At 41.2% G+C, this 12,163-nt stretch overlaps 1 long non-coding RNA gene across 1 annotated transcript in view; it reads left to right on the top strand.

Annotated features, from left to right (window-relative positions):
• LOC128918750 (uncharacterized) overlaps positions 1–5,564 on the top strand; it is a 40,660-nt gene extending 35,096 nt beyond the window's left edge. The window contains exon 3 of the long non-coding RNA XR_008469698.1: positions 5,401–5,564. This is a non-coding gene — a long non-coding RNA (uncharacterized LOC128918750). The remainder of the gene's footprint in view (positions 1–5,400) is intronic.
• Positions 5,565–12,163: the final 6,599 nt, after the last annotated feature.

Here is a 12,163-nt window from a genome sequence, read left to right as displayed (position 1 = left end):
TACAGTCTTTGCTATTCTATTTAACTACTTTTCAACCCCAGATAAGTATCGAGCGATTAGTTTCTGTTTGAACTCCGAAACAAATGCCCCTTTTCACCTGAGATGTACATTTGCAGGCAACAGACTGGCCCGATAAAAGAGATGAGTAATTCACATTAAAGTGGGAAACAGCCTTTTCAGGCACTAAGAAATAAAACGCATTGATGGGAAATGTTGTTCTCATCCCCCCGCCCCTCCCCCTGCCTATTCTGCATGTAATACCCTGGCGTACGTATATTTTAAGGTCTCATTGTTCAGCGAAGGGCGAGATTATTTTGTAGTTTTTGTTATGCTTTTGTCTGCCCGGTAGGACCTCTGGCAAAGGGACGGCGAGCGTGGTTGTTTCTGGTGGAGTTGCAGAGGCGGCCACTGCTCTCCGTGTTGTGCTGGTCCTCTATGCGGTGTCTTTTCTTTCAGAGAGCAAAGAGCCTGCGATAAACTCTGCGCTTGGCATATTGGAAATCTTCTGTCTCCATAGCGCCTGCAATTCCCAACAGCTAAGTTTTGAAATGAAACTGCATGGCGGGTCAGCACAACACCCATTTAGCACCGTTTCTTTTAAAGCCCGTTATTGCTTTATTTTACGCTGTACAGTCAGCTCTGGGACGCTCGCGCTCAGGGCTTCTCTGGGCAAAGACATTGTTTTACGGCAGCTTTTCTTTAATCTTGCTTCATTGTGAGCACCTTCTGTGTTGTTAGCAGTGGCCGGCTGTAATCTTCTAGCCACTAGCCTGTTCTTAAAAGGTGAGGGAGCTGGGGAGTTATTTCTTTAAGGAGGTATTTCTGTTGTTTTAAATTTAAGATTGTTTTTTTGTTTTTCTTTATGCCGTCTACAGCTAAATAAACTTGACAGTTTCTCGGAGCCCAAAATCGGGAAGAATGTTTTTCCTTCGGTGTCACTAATTAGCCTCCCATGGAAGCTGATATAAGTAGAAAGAGAGCTAACGATAGAGGGTTGTGCAGCGTGCATCCTTGCAGGACTCTGTGGGCATATTGTATGTGAGGAAAAAATGCTTACTTCTCAGCAACAAACTCTTTCTGTCAAACCGCTTAATTTTCGGAGTTCCCTGCGCTTCGAAACGTGGGGTATAATTTCTGCAAATTAAATTACGGTTTGGAGCCCTGGTCGCTCTTATCAAATCTGTGTAAATAACATTGTCCACAGACTGTGTTGTCACCTCTGAAATGCTCTCTGCTCATGGATAGCGACCTAGCTCTGTCTTTTCTTGTGGCGGAGTCAGGGTGGTGCTGGATTTTGGAGCTTTTTCATTTTATTGTTTTCGATTTTGTTCAGGGCATTTTTAAATTTTTTTTTAGTCCGTTTTGACTCTGACAGTTTTTTAAAGGTAAGGCTCATTTTTTGAGGTTAAGAAGAAGGAGAGAGTAAAAGGTACCGTATCTTTCTTCTTAATTGTTTGGCTTAAGTCTAAGACATCTGAAAAAACACCCTTAAAATGATCTTAAAAGTAACAGTCGCTTAATTAAAAAAAGTAGGAACAGATTTAGCTTACCCTCTTTATGGCTTAACTTCAGGAAATTAGGCATCCTCTCTGTCTCCTTTGGAATAATCAGTTTCTTATCTAATATATATGAAATGACCAAATACATCTACATCATTTGCATTTTTAACTCAGGAACAATTGATCAAAAAATGGAAGCGGTGCTACAGATCAGAGAATCTTTTAGTTTTAAGCCTTTAAGTCACCATTTATTTCCATCTAGTTAAGCTTAATTTCCTTTTATTGCGTTGTTCAAATGAAAATATACAATGCCATGTCTAATTGTGTTACTATTCACATTAATAACCTGTAACTTTACATAACAATGAGCAAGAAGCATCGAAAAGGCAGAAACAGATGCAATTATTTGTTGCTAGCTAAGTTACTGTACGTGACCCAGGTGCTGTAGTACTATTTGCATGTGTTTCTCACCTTTGTTCACCCAGACACATGGGGATCTCAAGCTATTGCTGACTAATTGATAGTTGTAGTAACTGCTATAGGCTCCTTAGATTAGAAATGCATGCAGACGTGTGTCTTGATTCAAACATTAAGGAACACACACTCTCACTTACTTACATGGGCAGAAAGTCTTCATACTATTAGAGGTGTGTGATGGAGATAGCAGGACATAAAACAGAAGAGAGAGAGGCACAGAGAGAGAGAGAGAGACAGAGACAGAGAGATGGCATGCAGCATATATACCCCTACAAATAGTTCTAAAATGCGTTTGCAAATGCAGAAGTCTTCAGAACCATCCAACAGTTCAGCACACCCTTTTTATCTCTTCTCTGCGGGACGTCTCCATCCAGATTACTCGAAAAAAGCGGAAAAGGTGAGAGCTCTGCCATCTTAGCTCTGAATTCATCTGATTTCCTTTTTTTTTTTTATCCCCCCTCTCCCTTGTATTCCTCATGCCATTGTCCATTCTTATGATGGCAGCCGCCCTTGCTCTTGAATGCAAGTGTCACAGCGGGAGCAAAAAGGGTTCAGGGCTGCATTGTCAAAGCCATGGTTGCCTATTGTTTCTTAGCCTTTCACTGCTCTGCTTTTCCGAACCTCTTTCCCTATCAGTGGCCCCTGTCAAGGGGAGGAGTAGGGAGAAAATTGCAAGAGTTAGTCGTCCTTTTTATTGCACACTGTTATGATAAACAGCCCAGCAATACATCCCACAAAATTAGGAATTATAACGACGGGACGGGGGAAAAATTCTTTGTAGGTTTGCGTTTGTCGCTGCCCTTATGTCAAAAGCTTGGTTTCTTAGGAAAGGCTTTTGTATTGGTGTTTTGCCCAGCAAAAAAATAGAGGCAGCTGCAAAGTGAACAGTGAGCTATTTAGCCACAAGGTAAAAATTTCCTGTTGCTATTTGGATACTGATGCTTTTCAATTTTAAGGTGTGGGGGGGGAGGAAGCATGACTGAAAGCATTTCTCTAGCTGTCCATTCATCCATCCATCCATCTGTATTTTATGTTTTAAAGCAATTGAAAATGATTTTTAAAAAGGCCAGAGAGACTGTTTGCAACTTGGTTTTATTTGAAAATATCTCAGTGTAGAATGAGGTTTGTGTTTCAGATGATTGAATCTTGTACTGGGAAATGAAGGGGGAATGACTGTCCTGCTCGTGCCAGAAAGTGCTGCTTTGTCAGGTCATCTAAAAGTAAAATCTTGTCACAATTTCTTCCTTTCATGGGGGGAAAAATGCATAGAGGACTTTACTTGGCATTTAAGTATGTGTTTGATTGTCTTGTGTGAACAGGCCAGCTTTTCCGGTGTTCAAAACTTTAGGGAGGTTACAAAGTCATGGCCTCAAAAGTTTTTTGTTTTACTGCATTTGATATGAAATTGCTTAGAAAAAGAAATTATTTCTAAAATATGGCTTCCAAGAAAAGTAGAAACATATTTACATATTCAAGTTGTAAATAAGCTAGTAATTTCACTTTCAGTCATTTTTTGTCTTAAAAATCTAACAAAGTAAAAGAGAAGCAAATGCAATTTGCTTTATGCTTTTAACTGTTTCTGTAATATGAGCATCTTTTCAACCCTTAAATTTATACTTACTCTCCTAACTGTACAGTATATTTAGCAGTTTTGGGATTTTATTTTTAGAAGACTATTATTGCAGTCTTTTGACTGAGCTATTATATTATCAGAAATTATAAAAAGAAAACACTACAGACCGTTCAAATATGTGCTTCTTGAGTCTGAATATCTAAGCCACTGCAAATATCTAGTGCTATTTTATCATGTCTAATAATAACAGGCAGAGTGCTTTCACAGATGTAAATATGGTTTAAGCCTTAAAAAGCTTGCAGAGAAATACTCCTTAAACTGCTGAATAGTTAGACTCCTTGGTTTGGTTATGTTCAAGATTATCTAGTTGTCTGAGTCTCCTAAATGATAAATGTTTGCTATGAATTTACTTTGAAAGAAACGGGAAAAGATATTTCACCTGAATTCACTTTTAACTCTCAGAGCACTGAAATATAAGTGATTTGGTGAACAAAGTCTCTTAGTCCGTCCTACAGACAACTTGCTTTGCCTTTTATTCTCCACATTAGTCTTTTTTACACATATATATTGTCTTGCATTGCCAAGTTCTAGGTCAAGTATGTGTCTGTTTGGAATATCTTTAGAATTGAAACTTTTTGAAGAAATGATGAAAGAACTCTGGCCTTGTTTTAAATCAAACTCTGAATGCAGCCGAGGCCACCCTGGGAGCACAATGTTTAATTTCCATTCGACATCTGCCTTATATTTACCATTGCAGAGCAGTGTCTGTGTGCAAGGAGCACTTATCGTTGATAAAAGTTTGGTATCTCTTTTGTCAGAGGTTGTCATTTCTGTTCTCTCAATCTGGACTGTCATTTTGTAAAATCTTTTGTCGTCGGAGCTGAATGGAAAACCTGGAACGTGTAAGAGAGTAAAGAAATGGGGAGGGGGATTCAAATGTGTAGAGCAATTCTGGGCGCTTGACTCTGAGGCAGATGGTGCCTGATCCTGATTTTCCTTACTCCAGTGGAAATACTGAGCTGTCCCACCGAAACCACCCCTGAATACTGATGCAGCATCGGAATCGGGCCTGGCTCATTTCATTGCTTTTTGAGACTGAGGGCTTATCTGGCAGTGCTTTATGCATGCAAAGCTCTCATTTTACACTTCTGATGATAGATGCCCACTGAGTGGCTTCATGCTGATTGCAAACACGCGGGTGTAAATCCTGAGTTTCAGTCACCACTCCGGACTCACGCTTGTAGAAGTGAGATCAGTCTGACCTTCCAGAATCTAGGAATAAATATTTGAGTAACTTGATGTGTTTTTCTTTAGGTAGGTCTGGGTAGGGAAATATTATCGTCTCCAAAGCACTGGGGTGGAATTTTGCATGTCTGGACATTCCACAGTGTCAGTGGGAGTGTGGTGGTGGTGGCTGAGATGTTAGGTCTACCTGGGAGGAAAAAGAAGTTTATTCAGAGCAAAGGCGGCAATATTTGGCCCTGCAGATGTATTTTCCTGCAAAAAGGGTGAATCGGGGATTGAAGGGAGAACAGTTACAGCCGTGAGATTGGGTAGAGAAGGGAAAGGTTTGCTTTGTGTTTAATTTTTTAAATGAATTGTATCTCCTTATTTATCAAGATAACTTGTGCTCATGTTGCTTTTAATATTAGGGGGGGAAAAAGGCTTTCCCCCCCACCCCCGATCCATTCTGTAATCTGAGGTGGAAGTCCTCTGTGTACAGTGTCAGCTCAAGACCCAGGCACCTGTGTAAATTTTTCCTGTGAGATTTCTGTGAAGCACAACCCTTATAAGTCCTGCTCTACATAGGAATAAATTTCTCTCTCTCTTTTTCTTTTTTCCCCCCTATAGGAGTAACTTCAGTGGGAATTGCTCATAAACAAGAAAGAGACAGGGTCATCTGGATTCTTCTGAAGGCAAGAGTCAGGGCCAGAAGTCTCCATGAAAGACCTACCCAAGACACAAGAAAAGGATCCCACCTCTTCTCCAGAGACTCCATCCCGCATTGAGGTGCAGGCAAGTATCATTTTCCCCTGGTTGAAGCTTCGCTGTTGAGTCCTTAGAATTGCTTGCTTCTCGCCCGTATACATTTTGTCAGTAAAGTTTTGTAGTGAATCTGAGGGATGTTTCTTGTACGCCAGTGTGTTCTTTCCCACCCTGCCACTGGCCTATGTGGCATTACACGCTCATGAATATGGCCGGTTTCTGTAGTCCAAAATGCAAGAAGAGCTAACCTTAGTGAGTTGTATCAGGAAAAGCTGAACCATGGGATTATTAACCTTTTACTAATTCCCAATCCATATCCCATTACCACTTTAGATGCACATAGGTAGAGCATTGTTGCTTTAAATCACTGATTAGGTAACCTGCTGCATTTACTGGCCTTTTGAGTTTTACAAACCACCAGAACCAGGACATTGCAATGGATTTTGTGTCCAGGTAGACTTTGCATGTCATGGGCAGCATCTTCCCCAGGGATTGTCACAGGTTTCCATATGCTTGTTTATAGAGTTAGGTATTATTCAATAGGAACAAAGCGATTTCAGCTTGACAGGTAGAAAATAGGATGGTTACAGCCCTGTTAAAAGGGGAAGCATCTGAAATAAGACATGGACAGACACATTACCTTCCACTGGGAAAAGCCTGCTTGGAGGGACTCATTTAGCCAGGGAAAGCTGGGAGAGAAGTGTGGAGTGGAAGACTAGCCAGGCAATTATTCTACTAATGGGTAAGATTATGTTGGTTTTCAGTAAATCAGTGCAAATCTGTAGTTACCTATGTCTGTTGAAAAGATTCTGAATACAGAGGGTGTAAGGGGACAGACTCTTACCTGAGGAAAACTGCCACAGTGTTCAACACCAATTGGAGATCTGCTTCAGCTGCAGGATGTGAGGCAGATTGAAGTTCTTGTGTAAAACTCTCAGGGACTCTGTCCTGCTTGCACTGGTCTTCCCTGAGGTTGAGGCAGTTTTGTGCTGGCAGATTTCATTCTTCCTTATTCAAAACATGTGACACAGTTTAACAAAAACAGAACTTTGAAAGCCATTAGGATGTTAGCACAACAGAAAACTTTAATGTGACAATATTGACAAGAAAGAGAAAAAAAATTTATGTAGTTTTTGCTTTCTTTCTAACTCAAGGCAGTTGCTATATTTTGATGTTGTGTCAGAAATGCCTCATATGCTCAAATATCAGTCTTAATTCATGTTTCAGAACATCATTTCAGCTTTGCAGGGTATCACTTCACCACAAGGTGATTTCAGTAGGAAAATTATTTGTGGTCTAACGTGAATTTTATTTATATGCTTGAAGTCTACTCAACTGCTTACTCCAGCCTGTGTGTGAAATTCCCACTTTTATTTCTGTGAATACATTTTTCTGAATCAGGGTAATCCATGTGGAAATGTGCATGTGCTGAAAATCATGGACATTGTTTTATTTCTTTCCATTGACTTTGCCTGTGATGAAGGACTTCCCCTGGATGTGAGTTATAAGTTTAAAAAGGGCAATACACAGATTGTGTTTTCAACTGCCACTTGTTCCTTTGGTTTTTCAATGTTTTTTGTCTGTGGTTTGAGAAGGAACTGAAGTCTAAGGGAAGGCACTTGTCACCTTGTAGGTCCTGGTCTATATTTTTAGTTTCTACAGAACAAGCACTCATTTCTGTAAGGTTCAGAGGTCTTTCAGGCTTTTATCAAAGCAAAAATCAAGCTCTGCACTGTTAACATCCTTCATAGTTTCTCATTGTCTTATCCAGATTCATCCTGTATTACTTGGCAAAACGATAAGGGAATGAGATTAAGAGACTACATAATATTCTGTGTAGAGAGAAGGTGTAATTAGCTGAGAGGGCACTGAATGAGGGTGTAATCTGACCGCGAGTGCCTAAGGAACATGCCAATGTTAGGTTTAAGTGCTGAGAGAGCAATAAACCCGTTGCAAGTCATGTTCTTTCTACAGAATTTACCTCCGACTTCGTTTCTGGTTATACCTCCCTCCATTCTGCTGCTGATACATACCTTGATATCCAGCTCTGGTTCACGTTCCCACCTGTGCATAGAAAATCCTTCCAGTCCTTGCCAAGTCACATCCTCTCAACATGCAGGTCCTTCCTGAAACCTCACTTCTTCAGTATTGACCACAAGAAATGATTTATTCTTCTAATATATCCGCATGTTTGTCAAGGCTGTAGATAGATTAGCTAGACAGCGGGCACATATCTGAATGAACTGTGTGGTATTTTTTCTGTATCTGTGGTTCTTCTTCTGTCATTTATTTAACTTTCTCATTTGCCTTGTTTTGTTGTGAAATAAGCTGATAAACTGCTTGAGTTAGGACATCATGTCAAGTGATTTCCTTTATTCTTGTTACACGTTTTGAATTCTGTATAAATAATAGGTAAATGGTAAAAAAAATTAATTCAGGTACAAGCTGCAGCTCAGAAAAATGCCTGGTTGGCATTAAGATTCAGCAACACAGAGTGGGCAATGGAAATCAAATAGTGGCGATGATTATCAGTGGAGGATTATGTCTTGCTGAAAGCAACAGGGTGGACGAGGAACTTGATAAAGACCCCAGTAACTTGGTTTGATCTCAGAGCTGACCTTGCACTGAGCCTGAGGTTGGACTAGAGACCTCCTGAGATCCTTTCCAGCCTGAATCATCCTATGATTTGGTGGATGTAGGTGGCCTGATGCTGGGAAATTATGACCATCCAAACCCATTAACTCAGGCCAGTGGGAGGAGCAGGTTTCTGAAATGTGGCCTGTTGAAGACGCGGACGGTTTTTACCTCTGAGCACTGAACTTGTATGTAGTGCCACCTTTTCTGTTGGCAGCTCCTTATTGCTGTGCATGATGTTAGACAAATCCATTAGAAGCAGCCTCATCTCTGGTATGAGACAGTGATTCAGACTAATGCTCACCAAGTGACCGTGCATGCTGGTGTGGGATCTAGGTAGAGGGTGACTCTCCAGCTGCACTGACTGAGGTGAGGCTAAATTGTTGTGGAGCCGTTCGTTAGGCTCCAGGTTGATGGACGTGATAGATGGGCGACCAGTCGATGCTGTCGTGGGCTCTGTTGTGGGAGGCTGGCTGGGGCAGGGCTGTGGACATATCATAGGTTGAGACCAAGCCAAGAAAGGGTCAGAACCTTGGGTGGAGTAATGTATCTGATTAATTTAATTTCTTTTTTCTCTTTGGACAGCATTCTCATATCTAAAGGTCCTGAAATCTGCCTTGCGTGCAGATGTCACGCTGCCCCTATCTCCCTATTTGATAAATATGCATTTTTCTATTTGCATACTTTATCTTTTATTGGGATTTTTTTTTTCGTTTTAGTTATTGCATGTGTTCCCTCTTTGAATTATCAGGCAACATATTAATATCTGGTAGATCAAATAATCTTCCAAACATTAAATGTCTTAAGAATTTCTGTTACAGATCCTATAGGATAAGCTATGGGTTTGTAGCTCCACCCAGGAGAAACTTGCCTGGTCCCTTACACAACCTCTTTTAGCCATACCTACTAAATTCCCCATGGCTGGAGCTGCAGAAGGTACCTTCTGCCTGTACTTCTCTGCCTGGTGGTGCTGCTGCTTTTTTTCCACACAGCGTAGTGGCAGAGTCCTCACGGTGTCTACACAAGACAAGCCTGTGATGGGGAAGAAGAAGGGGTCTCACAACAAGACAGCATCTTTTTGACATCCAAAAGTCTTTTTTTTTTTTTTTTTTTTTTAAATGCAACTGGTCGTATAAATCACACGACTCAGTCTTTCTTCGATGATTGGCCTGTGCTTCTGGAGCAAAGCGTTTGGATTTAGCTTTCTGGGAGAATTTGGCTGTACAAATCTGACATTTGCAACGTGTCCAGAGAAGGGCCACGAGGATGATCAGAGGGCTGGAGCACCTCTCCTATGAGGACAGACTGAGAGAGTTGGGGTTGTTCGCCCTGGAGAAAAGAAGGCTCCAAGGAGACCTTATAGTGGCCTACCAGTATCTTAAGGCGGCCTACAAGAAAGCTGGGGAGGGACTTTTTAGGATATCGGGCAATGGTAGGACTAGAGGGAATGGATGAAAACTAGAGATGGGACGATTCAGACTGGACGTTAGGAAGACATTCTTCACCATGAGGGTGGTGAGACACTGGAACAGGTTGCCCAGAGAGGCGGTGGAAGCCCCATCCCTGGAAGTTTTTAAGGCCAGGTTGGACGGGGCTCTGAGCAACCTGGTCTAGTGGGAGGTGTCCCTGCCCAGGGCAGGGGGGTTGGAACTAGATGATCTTTAAGGTCCCTTCCAATCTTAACAATTCTATGATTCTTTGATTTCTGATGTAAAGACGGGTTTTAGGAAATAAGTCTAGATCGTGGAACATTTCTTCATTGTCATAGCTGCCCTTAAAATATAGTTAGAGCCTTTTTTTTTTCTTTTACACCTGAAGAAACTGTGTCAAAGGAGAAATGATTTTCCAGTTTTTAGCAGTGTATTCAGTATCAGCCCATGATAAAAACTAAGACCCTAATTTAAAGCAAAAGCTGATCAGGAGTTTTTCAGTAGTACATTTTTCCATTGAAAACTGTAATAAGTTAGTGAGTTAAATCCTGGGAGAGGTTTTTGTAAAATATTTTCTTGCAAAGAAAGGGAGAAAGAGTTCAGTTTTGATAAAGTTTTAAAATATTGGGAAAAAAGCAGTCATTTATGTTCATTTCACATGATTTAAAGTGGTTATGTAGCTTTGTATACTTTCCAGGATGGACTTAACTATTGTAGGTAAAGTGGGTAAAATGCTATAAAAAGAAAAATTGAATGGGGAGAGAGACACTTGAAGAAATGCCAGCATTAGTTCAAAAGCAGTAATTAATCCAGTATATAGTTTAATTCGGTAGTTAGTAAAATCATGTTGTGAGTGTTCAGCAAGTAAATATGTAAAGAAAGGTAACGCATCACATAGCATATACCCTCTTCCTTGAGTGCTGATGAATGAGTGTTCTTTAATGTTTACATTCCATATATTGGCCTCATGGTTTCAGTCATTAAGACAATATTTTGTTTCTGAGGACACAGATCCCAGGTTTGGAAGCCTCTGTCCAGGAGGTGACAGAGAAATCTAAACCTTGGTAAATGGTCTTTTTGGCCATCTGCTTCTTACTTTTTTAGAAAGCTGCATTCAGAAGAGTAGATCAGACAAGGGGCTCGGTGACAAACCTTCATTGTTCTGAGGTTTAAAATAAACTTGTTGTGGCTAAAGATGACAGTGTTAGTTTCCCAGGATGCATGTTGTCATTTCAGTGCAGTATGCTTTATCAACCAAGCTGTGATTAATTGCAGCAGGGCTGCTTACAATTTGAAACAGACATCAAATGCTAATCTTTCCCTTAATGTACAGATCATATGGGGGCCGGCTATGCACATGATTAGTCCGTAATCCTACAGATACTTCTGCACTGGTGTGACTGTGCTGGTGTGAAGGGTCCAGTTGAAGTTATTGAAACTTACACGTGAGTCAAGTTCTGCAAACACATGTTTGTGTAACCCACTGGTATGCGTCTGATGGATGTTCCGTTTTACTGGCAGCTTAATAAGTGCTGCTGACCTGCATCTTGCCCTTTCACGCACTTAAGCAGGCACACAGAAATAGTAGTTTGTCTGGCCTGTTGATCAGCCAGCCTCCCCAGGGACCAGATTTTCTGCCTCGTGAACTGGATCTGGCCCCTGAACTCACCAGCTGGCTATTCCGCTCGGTGGGGATCTGTAACATATATGGAACAAACTGCAGACCGGTTTGTTTGGAAGCTCAAAGTAGGACCAGCCTGGCTGATGCAGAGGCTAATTATGCCAGGTTAATGTGGCATTATATTTTTTAAGTCCTGAGACGATATCTCTCCTTGGAGCGGTGCTGAGATATGTAGGCATAATGGGTCTTTCGGAGTTAGCTCAGATATGTGACACAGTGCTGCTTGAAGACTTGCTTGAAGTCCCCCAACTCTAGGTGAAGGTTCTGGCCAACACTGTAGTCATCATAATTAGTGGAAACTCAACAGAGATGCCCCACAGCAGTCTCTACTGTCCAGAGAAGGGCATAGTCTATTGGTCAGTGTGTGTTGTGCATCCCTTGAGTGCCCAGATCTCAGGGGACGTGGGTCTGTCTTAACTCTTAGACCCTGCAGCTCAGGCTGGAAAGAATTGTTGGTTTAACTTTGGAGGCCCTGGCTGCGGTCCCAGGATAGCCGGACAAGGGACTATGACAAACTAGCAAGCTAAAAAGCCCTAGGCCGCACACTTGTAGATAAAAAGTGTAGGAACTCTTAATATATTTTTGTTTCTGTGACATTACAGGCTGACTATAAGAAGAGGTGACTTTAGGTGTCTTCACGAACTAATCCACCATAAAGATGGGCATTGATTATGATAGTAACTGGTTTTATTACAAGAGAAATAGAAACAGTAAACCTAATTCTCATCTGTCACTGCTTTGTCTGTCATTGTAACGTCATTTCAATTCAGTGGGATTCTCCACTACAGGCTATAAAACAAGGATATGAGAGCGGTTGCAAAGGAATGTATGATATTATGGAAAGTGGATCACAGTGACGCAGAACTCCCCCAAAGGTTGTAGG

This window comes from Rissa tridactyla, chromosome 17 (assembly GCF_028500815.1).
Source record: "Rissa tridactyla isolate bRisTri1 chromosome 17, bRisTri1.patW.cur.20221130, whole genome shotgun sequence".
In the NCBI taxonomy this organism is placed as follows: Eukaryota; Metazoa; Chordata; class Aves; order Charadriiformes; family Laridae; genus Rissa; species Rissa tridactyla.
This window is presented reverse-complemented; position numbering and strand designations above follow the sequence as displayed.